This window comes from Giraffa tippelskirchi, chromosome 5 (genome assembly GCF_054371585.1).
Source record: "Giraffa tippelskirchi isolate mGirTip1 chromosome 5, T2T-mGirTip1v1.2.pri, whole genome shotgun sequence".
NCBI lineage: Eukaryota > Metazoa > Chordata > Mammalia > Artiodactyla > Giraffidae > Giraffa > Giraffa tippelskirchi.
This window is the reverse complement of record NC_137279.1, coordinates 31,209,340-31,220,641: the sequence shown is the minus strand read 5'-3', so window position 1 is coordinate 31,220,641 and position 11,302 is coordinate 31,209,340.

The following is an 11,302-nucleotide window of genomic DNA, read 5'->3' as shown; positions in this document are numbered from 1 at the left end:
ATGTGTATAGAGTGAAAAAAAAAGAGATCTGGGAAACAGAAATTTGGAGTCATTGAAGCTGTGGGCATGTCTGAGCTCTTCTGGAGAGAGGAATTGGTGAGAGAGAGTGGGGCAATTGATAACAAACCTTGGGTACTTCCAACATTTCATGGCAAATTAGAGGAGACAAAGAAGAATTTTACAAGGGCAGTAAAAGAAAGAAAGAAAGAAATCTGAATAACAGAGGATGTTGCAGAAAGAAGGGAGGGTCTATAGCACCAAATACTCTAACAAGATGAAAATTAGAAGTGGTCCATTGGCTTGAGGAGCACGGTTAAAATAATAAAAACTAGCTTTCTGAGTGGTGGAAGGTAAACTAGATCAAAATGGATGGAGGAGTAAATATGCATGTGTGTAAATAAATTGACTTAGTAAGTAAAAACAGACTTTTCTGAAGGTTTGCAGAAACAAAATAAGGTTTACCAATGAAACTGGGTGGAGATGGGAAGGGGTGACATTTAACATGTTAGAAATGAGTGGATTCAATTGATTATGAAATACCAGTATAAACACTGTATGTGAACAGTATGAAAAGGCAAAAAGTTATGACACTGAAAGATGAACTTCCCAGGTCAGTAGGTGCCCAATATGCTACTGGAGAGGAGTGGAGAAATAACACCAGAAAGAGTGAAGAGACGGAGCCAAAGCAAAAACAATACCCAGTTGTGGATGTGACTGATGATGGAAATAAAGTCCAATGCTGTAAAGAGCAATATTGTATAGGAACGTTCAATATTAGGTCCATGGATCAAGGTAAATTCAGTTCAGTTCAGTTCAGCCGCTCAGTCGTGTCCAGCTCTTTGCGACCCCATGAATTGCAGCACGCAAGGCCTCTCTGTCCATCACCAACTCCCGGAGTCTACCCAAACCCATGACCATCGAGTCGGTGATGCCATCCAACCATCTCATCCTCTGTCGTCCCCTTCTCCTCCTGCCCCCAATCCTACCCAGCATTAGGGTCTTTTCCAACGAGTCAACCCTTTGCATGAGGTGGCCAAAGTATTGGAGTTTCAGCTTCAACATCAGACCTTCCAATGAACACCCAGGATTGATATCTTTTAGGATGGATTGATTGGATCTCCTTGCAGTCCAAGGGACTCTCAAGAGTCTTCTCCAACACCACAGTTCAAAAGCATCAATTCTTCGGTGCTCAGCTTTCTTCACCGTCCAACTCTCACATCCATACATGACCGCTGGAAAAACCATAACCTTGACTAGACATACTTTTGTTGGCAAAGTAACGTCTCTGCTTTTAAATATGCTAATTAGAAGTGATCAAATGTGAGATGACAGGAGTGAAAACGACATTTTAGGAATCAGTGAACTAAAATGTACCGGAACGGGTGAATTTAACTCAGATGAACATTATATCTACTACTGTGGGCAAGAATCCCTTAGAATAAATGGAGTAGCCTTCACAGTCAACAAGAGAGTCCAAAATACAGTGCTTGGGTGCAATCTCAAAAATGACAGAATGATTTCTGTTCATTTCCAGGGTAAACCATTCAATATCATGGTAATCGAAGTCTACGCCCCAACCACTAATGCTGAAGAAGCCGAAGTTGAACAGTTCTACGAAAACCTACAAGACCTTCTAGAACTAATATCCAAAAAAGATGTCCATTTCATTATAGGGGACTGGAATGCAAAAGTAGGAAGTCAAGAGATACCTGGAGTAACAGGTAAATTTGGCCTTGGAGTACAAAATGAAGCAGGACAAAGGCCAACAGAGTTTTGCCAAGAGAAGCCACTGGTCATAGCAAACACACTCTTCCAACAACACAATAGAAGACTTTACACATGGACATCACCAGATGGTCAATACTGACATCAGATTGATTATATTTTTTGCAGCCAAAGATGGAGAAGATTGATTATATTCTTTGCAGCCAAAGATGGAGAAACTCTATATAGTCAGCAAAAACAAACTAGAAGCTGACTGTGGCTCAGATCATGAACTCCTTATTGCAAAATTCAGACTTAAATTAAGAAAGTAGGAAAAATCACTAGACCATTCAGGTATGACCTAAATCAAATCCCTTATGATTATACAGTGGAAATGAGAAATAGATTTAAGGGATTACATCTGATAGACAGATCTAATCTATGGAGGAGGTTCGTGACATTGTACAGGAGGCAGTGATCAAGACCATCCCCAAGAAAAAGAAATGCAAAAAGGAAAAATGGTTGCCTGAGGAGGCCTTACAAATAGCTGAGAAAAGAAGAGAAGCAAAATGCAAAGGAGAAAAGGAAAGATATACCCATTTGAATGCAGAGTTCCAAAGAATAACGAGGAGAGGTAAGAAAGCTTTCCTCAGTGATCAATGCAAAGAAATAGAGGAAAACAATAGAATGAGAGAACCTAGAGAGCTCTTCAAGACAATTAGAGATACCAAGGGAACATTTCATGCAAAGATGGGCACAATAAAGGACAGAACTGGTATGAACTTAACAGAAGCAGAAGATATAAAGAAGAGGTGGCAAGAATACACAGAAGAACTATACAAAAAAAGATCATCATGACCCAGGTAACCACAATGGGGTGATCACCCACACTGGAATGTGAACTCAAGTGGGCCTTAAGAAGCATAACTATGAACAAAGCTGGTGGAGGTGATGGAATTCCAGTTGAGCTATTTTGAATCCTTAAAGATGACACTGTTAAAGTGCTGTACTCAATATGCCAGCAAATTTGGAAAACTCAGCAGTTTCCACAGGACTGGAAAATGTCAGTTTTCATTCCAATCCCAAAGAAAGGCAATGCGAAAGAATGTTCAAAGTACCACACAATTGCACTCTTCTCACACACTAGCAACAAAATGCTCAAAATTCTCCAAGCCAAGTTTCAACAATATGTGAACTGTGAACTTCCAGAAGTTCAAGGATTTGGTAAAGGTGTAAGAACCAGAGATTAAATTGCCAACATTCATTAGATCATTGAAAAAGCAAGAGAGTTCCAGAAAAACATCTACTTCTGCTTTATTGACTATGCCAAAGCCTTTGACTCTGTGGATCACAACAAACTGTGGAAAATTCTTAAAGAAATGGGAATACCAGACCACCTGACCTGTCTCCTGAGAAATCTGTATGCAGGTCAAGAAACAACAGCTAGAACTGGACATGGAACAACTGACTGTTTCCAAATCAGGAAATGAGTACATCAAGGCTGTATATTGTCACTATGCTTATTGAACTTATATGCAGAGTACATCATGACAAATGTCAGGCTGGATGAAGCACAGGCTGGAATCAAGATTGCCTGGAGAAATATCAATGACCTCAGATATGCAGATGACACCACCTTTTTGGCAGAAAGTGAAGAAGAACCAAAGAGCCTCTTGATGAAAATGAAAGAGGAGAGTGAACAAGTTGGCTTAAAACTCAACACTCAGAAAGTGAAGATCATGGCATCTGGTCCCATCACTTCATGGCAAATAGATAGGGAAATAATGGAAACAGTGAGAGACTTTATTTGTGGCGGGGGAGTGGGGGGCTCCAAAATCACTGCAGATGGTGACTGCAGCCATGAAATTAAAAGACGCTTGTTTCTTGGAGGATAATCTATGACCAAACTGGACAGCATATTAAAAAGTAGAGATATTACTTTGCCAACAAAAGTCCATCTAGTCAAAGATATGGTTTTTCCCATAATCATTTGTGGACGAGAGAGTTGGACTATAAAAAAGCTGAGCACAGAAGAATTGATGCTTTTGAATTGTGATGTTGGAGAAGACTCTTGAGAGTCCCTTGGACTTCAGGGAGATCCAACCAGTCCATCCTAAAGGAAATCAGTCCTGAATATTCATTGGAAGGACTGATGCTGAAGCTGAGACTCCAATACTTTGGCCACCTGTTGTGAAGAACTGACTCATTGGAAAAGACCCTGATTCTGGGAAAGATTGAAGGTGGGAGGAGAAGGGGACAATAGAGAATGAGGAGGTTGAATGGCATCAATGACTGGATGGACATGAGCTTGAGCAAGCTCTGGGAGTTAGTGATGGACAGGGAAGCCTGGTGTACTGCAGTCCATGGGGTCGCAAAGTGTTGGACATGACTGAGCTACTGAACGGAACGGATCAGTGTAAAGGATATTTTTCCTTTTTTTTTCTTCCTTCCAAAAACATGCATTTTCTGACTCTGTCCAGTGAAAAGGCTTTGGAGCAATGATGACCCAAAAGTAAGAAACATCCTGCCATACAGATTGTGGTTGCCTGCTAATTTCAGTGGTTCCCCCTAAAAGGAACCAGATATTCTTACAGAAAGGAGTGTTTCCAGGTATGAAGTAGAAAACATTTGTACATGTCTGGGACACCTTGTTCTTGAAGGCAAGAAAGATTTCAAAGACCCATGGTTCATGTCAAAAGGACATAGGTGTCAAAAGAAGGGGCTCTCTGGCCAAAGATGAGACAATTCAGGGCATTGGTGAGACTGTTAATAAAATAGTGAGCTGAGGAATCTGCAAAGAGGGAGAAAATTAAGAAGGGAGAAGAAAGTGAGTTGGGAGGAATTAGGAATGGTAAGTAGACCAGAAGTTCTGTTGAGAACTTGAGGCACACTGAATACAGGAGGTGGAAGAAGGAAAAGGCTTTGACCATAGAGGGAGTTTTGAGAAGTGATTGAGTGCCAAATAAGTCCAATGACAACAATGCCTAAAGGGTAAAATTGGGTACAAGCTGAGAATGGTTGGAGAATATAAGTCAAGAGACCTGATCAGCTTTGCTGCTATGGCAAGATCACAGGATGAGGATTCTAACAGCAGACATTTGTTTTCTCACAATTCTGGTGGTCAGAGTCCAGATCAAGTGCTGTTAGGGCTGGTTTCTTGTGAAGACTCTCTTCCTGGCTTGCAGATGGCCACCTACCTGGTATGTCTTCACATGGCCTCTTCTTTGTGCATGAGAGGTGAAAGAGAGAATATGAGCGTCCTCTCTCTCTCTCTCTTTATCTCTCTCTCTATATATAAGAACACCCATTCTTTCAGGTTGGACCTCCCTCATGGCTAAGATGGTAAAGAATTTGCCTCCAATGCAGGAGAGCCAGTTTAATCCCTGGGTAGGGAAGATCCCCCAGAGAAGGAAATGGCTACCTACTCCAGTGTTCTTACCTGGAGAATTCCATACACAGAGGAGCTTGGCAGGCTACAGTCCATGCAGTGGCAGAAAAGTTTGACATGATTTAACGACTAACACCTTCACACATTCTTTCAGATTAGGGCTCTACCTTTATGTCCTCATTTAACCTCCTTAAAGGTCCTCTCTCAACATACAGAAACACTTCAGGGGTGAGGGGAGGGTAAGAGTTTCATCCTGTGAGTTAGAGGGGGCTGGGGACACAATGCAGTCCATACAGAAGGCAAGGGATACAGAGGTAAGTGGGATTTGCGATGAAGGATAAATACAAGAAGTGGGCCAGGAGACAAAGACTTGGGTCAATCAGAGTGAGTGACTAGGGCTTTGAAGATAGAGAACAGTTTAACAAAGTATCAGGGATTCAGGAGACTAGAACCTCTTACAAGAGATTGGAGATACCTAGAGTCTGTAATGAAGGCTGAAGAAGAGGTCCTGAGACTTCTTTAGGGCATGAGAATAAGCTGCCTCTCAGATTGTGCTGAGAACAAACACAGTGGAAGTTTGTACTGCAAGTGCTTCTGTGCTCAGCTGCCCCCACTCTGCTGGGGCCATGCAGCTTAAGTTGGTAGAACAGAAGTAATTCACATCATTCTCATCAACATGATCTGGAATCCCCCCTTGAAAAACCTGCCAAGTTTGGTCGAGTAAGTTGAAGAATGAGATATGGAGATGAAGAACCTCTTTTTCCCCACATACGTCACCCAACCTTTCATCATTCTTAATTGTTATTTCCTCCTGAGTGCTGGTGATATTTAGAAGTCTGGGCCATGTTTTCTGTAGCAATTATGTGAATTTAGTCAAATGGCCTCACTGTTTACAAATGCTGGTCCAAGCAGAGAGGTGTCAGGAGGCATCTCTTAATTATGCTGCTGTGGGCAAACTATTGGGAGTTGGGATGTACAATTCGGCCTCCTGGTTTATTCCCTTTCTGACTTTCTTTCAATATAAAGAAGGCACATGAGCAATTTCTGTGCCTATGAAATATTTTCCAGCATTAATTATTTTTGTTATTAGCTTCATTCCATTGCTATCACTCATCAAACTAATTTCTTTGAAGTATGAAGATGAAATTTCGAACGGGATGTTCCAGTCCTTCTAATTGCACTTGAAGTAAGAGTTGTCTGTGAGGTCTGTAATTTGGAAGCATGGGGATCTTCTGCCATACAAGATAAATCAAAGCCTAGGCATCGCTGAGCCTTTTTTTCAGCAAAGCACCATGGAAAAGGAAATGGGGGAGAAAAGTGACAAATCAACACAATTAAATCTGAAATAGCTGGCTTCCAAAATAAATTCATTCTTCTGAGTCAACATTGTTTTGATGTTTAGATTAGCTTTGTTTTTCAAACTTATGTTTTCCCCAAACTGATTATTTTCAGTATTTTGTACAAACTTGCAAATTTCCAACTAAATGTTAATATTCTCGACCTGTTTCATGAGTCACTCTGTATTGCAGAGCAGACTCATCAGTGCCAGCAAACACAAGAGATGGTCAAGAATGGTGATGAAAAGGGTTTCACCTGCTTCCACATGTCCCTCTGTTCTTCCAGATCCTCAGTTTCACTACCAGCATTCAAGGGGCAAGTAAATGTGATAAGTCCTGTGCCTAAGCAGCTCACAATTAAGAGAGGGTGAGTAAAGGTAATACCTGCACACATCTGGCCATTATAAAGAGGAAGACAGTGAGAAAGACAAAGGGGAGAGTAGACATTCAGCTTCAGCCAGGGGTTTCAGGACAAGCTTCATAGTGGAGGAGTCCTTGGAAGAGGATCTTAAAGTGTGCATAGCAGTTGACTGCCAGTTGGGGAGGTGTCCAATGGCCAACTTGGGTTGTGTCAAGTCTCTGTAGTTGAGTTCAGTTCAGTTCAGTCGCTCAGTCGTGTCCGACTCTTTGCGACCCCATGAATTGCAGCACGCCAGGCCTCTCTGTCCATCACCAACTCCCGGAGTCTACCCAAATCCATGACCATCGAGTCGGATATGCCATCCAAATGAGTCAACTCCTCGCATGAGGTGGCCAAAGTATTGGAGTTTCAGCTTCAACATCAGACCTTCCAATGAACACCCAGGATTGATCTCTTTTAGGATGGATTGATTGGATCTCCTTGCAGTCCAAGGGACACTCAAGAGTCTTCTCCAACACCACAGTTCAAAAGCATCAATTCTTTGGTGCTCAGCTTTCTTCACCATCCAAATCTCACATCCATACATGACCACTGGAAAAACCATAGCCTTGACTAGACGGACTTTTGTTGGCAAAGTGATGTCTCTGCTTTTCAATATGCTATCTAGGTTGGCCATAACCTTCCTTCCAAGGAGCAAGCGTCTTTTAATTTCATGGCTGCAGTCACCATCAGCAGTGATTTTGGAGCCCAAAAAAATAAAGTCTGACCCCGTTTCCACTGTTTCCCCATCTATTTGCCATGAAGTGATGGGACCAGATGCCATGATCTTAGTTTTCTGAATGTTGAGCTTTAAGCCAACTTTTTCACTCTCCTCTTTCACCTTCATCAAGAGGCTCTTTAGTTCTTCTTCACTTTCTGCCATAAGGCTGGTGTCATCCGCATATCTGAGGTTATTGATATTTCTCCTGGCAATCTTGATTCCAGCTTGTGTTTCTTCCAGCCCAGCGTTTCTCATGATGTACTCTGCATATAAGTTAAATAAGCAGGGTGACAATATACAGCCTTGACGTACTCCTTTTCCTATTTGGAACCAGTCTGTTGTTCCATGTCCAATAATTCTAACTGTTGCTTCCTGACCTGCATACAGGTTTCTCAAGAGACAGGTCAGATGGTCTGGTATTCCCATCTCTTTCAGAATTTTCCACAGTTTATTGTGATCCACACAGTCAAAGGCTTTGGCATAGTCAATAAAGCAGAAATAGATGTTTTTCTGGAACTCTCTTGCTTTTTCGATGATCCAGTGGATATTGGCAATTTGATCTCTGGTTCCTCTGCCTTTTCTAAAACCAGCTTGAACATCTGGAAGTTCATGGTTCATGTATTGCTGAAGCCTGGCTTGGAGAATTTTGAGCATTACTTTACTAGCAAGTCTCTGTAGGATTGAGACTAAAACTTCAAGGTGCTATGGGATTTTTCACCTTCTACCCATTCTTGAGAGTCTCTTGGACAGCAAGGAGATCAAACCAGTCAATCCTAAAGGAAATCAACCCTGAATACTCATTAGAAGGACTAATGCTGAAGCTCTAATACTTGGGCCACCGATGTGAAGAGCCAATTCACTGGAAAAGACCCTGATACTGGGAAAGATTGAAGGTAGAAGGAGAAGAGGGTGACAGAGGATGAAATGGTTGGATGGCATCACAAATTCAATGGAAATGAACTTGAGTGAACTTTGAGGATAATAAGGGACAGGGAGGCCTGGCATGCTGCAGTCCACAGGGTCACAAAGAGTCAGACATGACTAACTGAACAATAACAGCAACCTACTGAGAACATTTTTCCATCCATGTCTCACTATGAGTGTGTTACAGCTTTGGAAGTGACTTGTGGGATTTTTCCACACGGTCCAGTATAACTTGCTCTACAGATGCTTGAGGCTAATCTCTTTAATGCCATAATTTAATAATCAGAAAATGATGAGTGAATTTGTTATTCTGGGAGTTTTGTGGGGAAAAAAAAGGAGTCAGGTTAGAGTTCATTCTGTATTAATTACAACTCCTGTAGGGGAGAGAGAATGAAAGATACTGGAAGACTGATGGCTTCCTTGACAGAAGTAGGCTCAGCTCAAGAACTCATAAGGATATCTCTTACCCTGATTTCATCTGATGACATGAAGACAGTTTCTGTGTCCAGCAGAGTGCTAATGCCTGAGTGTGCATGTATGTTTTGTAATACTATACTCAGGGAGATAACATGCTTCTGAGGCTGAGATGGATACTGCATTTTCCTGTTCCTCCTCCTGACATGTTGGAAGACTGTGGTATAAAAATATATATATTTGGTCTTTGTCTCCAGTTCCTGATACAGAGATCTTAAAACTCTTGATTAATAAGAGTATCTTTTGTATGCTAAAGAGATGACTCATGGTGAGCCCCTAGACAGCATAAAGATGAGGACAGGTCACCAGGAAAATCAGCCAAGTGATTAGTGGTTAGAATTTTCAGTCCAACCCCGTGGATACAGGGGCTAGAGATTGAGTTCAGTGACCAATGGCCAATAACTTAATCAATCGTGTTTATATAATGAAACCTCAATTTAAAAATCCAAAGTGAAGTTAAGACCTTCTGATCAATGAACACATTAAAGTGCTGGTGACTTGCCCAGAGAGGGCATGGAAGCTCCATAGTCACCTGCTCTCATATCTTATATCTCTCCCATTGGGCTGTTCCTGAGTTGTATCCTTTATAATAAAACTGTAGGAGCAAGAACAGTGCTTTTCTGGGTTCTGGAGTTGTTCTAGCAAGTTGTTGAGTTTGAGAGGGCATTGTAGTAATCCCCAAATTTGTATTCTGCTTAGGAGAAGTTCAGGTCACCTGAGGACTCCATTTGCAGTTAACATCTGAAGTGAGGGGAGGTCTTGTGGAATTAAACCCTTAACCTGTAGGGTCTGTCCCTAAGACAATACTTTGTCCACCTGATGTGAAGAGCCAACTCATTGGAAAAGGCCCCGATTCTGGAAAAGACTGAAGGCAGGAGGAAAAGGGAATGACAAGATGAGATGGTTGGATGGCATCACTGACTCAGTGGACCTGAGATTGAGCAAGCTCCAGGAGGTGGTAAAGGACAGGGAAGCCTGGCGTGCTGCAGTCCATGGAGTTGCAAAGAGTCAGACACTACTGAGCGACTGAACAACAACAAACCTGTAGGGTCTAAGTGATTCCAGGTAGTTAGTTACAGAAGTGAATTGAATTATTGGAAACACAGTTGGTGTCAGAGAATTGACTGTTTTTGGAAAACGCACACATGCTATTTATATTTGTGCCAGGGTGAAGGAGGCCAGCTAAAGAGGGCATTAAACTCATGATCCTTCTCCAGATATTAGTCATAAATGCTTTTGTTTGGGAATATATCTATATACAGTCAGACGAAGACTTTGACATGGTAACTCTTTTGTTGTTGTTGTTTTGTTCTTGAGAAAGAAAGCTATTGAAACACATCATTTCTAATGACAGCAGTGAATCCTTGAAGTTTACAACATAGAACATGGAGACTTAAGAAAGATCATCCAAAAAGCTGCATTCTCTGATGGCCAATGGACCAGTCAGAATAACAATTTCTAAGCAGAAATTAATGAAATGAGAGAAATGCAGTGGTTTTAAGATCCTCAGAGAAGTGTTTCTAAGGACATCACTTGCTGAGCAATGTTAGAAATACTCCTATACGAAGACAGATATTATCTCAGAGTAGGGAGACATGCTGTGGTCTGTCTGAATCACCCCACATCCTTGCTCATGCTCAACTGCTTCTGAAATGTTTATCTGCAATACTATTAAGAAGCCTCTGAGAAACAGTTGCTGGTGATTGCTAACACATTGCTTTCTCTCTGTTCACTAAGGAGAGATTACTGTTTTCTTTGTAGGTCAGTTCACAAACCTCAAAAACCAATAAGCTCGGAGCAAAACTCCAGTGGGGAAATGTTTACTTTTTGTTCTTAAGCTATCATAGCTGATTTTATTAACACAGCCCTCATAATTTGTACATCTGCAAAAGCTTTGTACACTAATGTGCAGAAGAGATCAGAGCCAGCACATGGCTTGTCATGCTCCATAAAAATTTTATGGAAAATAAAATGCACTGTTCAGAAGATCAATACTGTTATTCTCTTTCAGCAAACTGTGAATTATTGTTTTCATAAAATAATAATAATGCCAGCATATTGACACTGAATGGGGAATTGAGTCTGTTGTCAAAAATAAAGTCATATTTAGTCTTTTAATGTCTTCTTGCATAAACACCCACGTCAGAAACCTGGGCATCTGTCACTCTCTAAAGATAATGTGAACCAGAAATCCTTTTGCTGATATGTCCTTTGTTATTTCAGCAGCACCATTGCTCCTGTGTGCAAGACATTTCTAAATAGGTAGAAGCTAAGAGTCCATACTGGCCACTCCATGGTGTTGAGATGCTCTAGAGATGTGTGTGTGTAGAGGGAGAAGAGGATGTAAGAGAAAA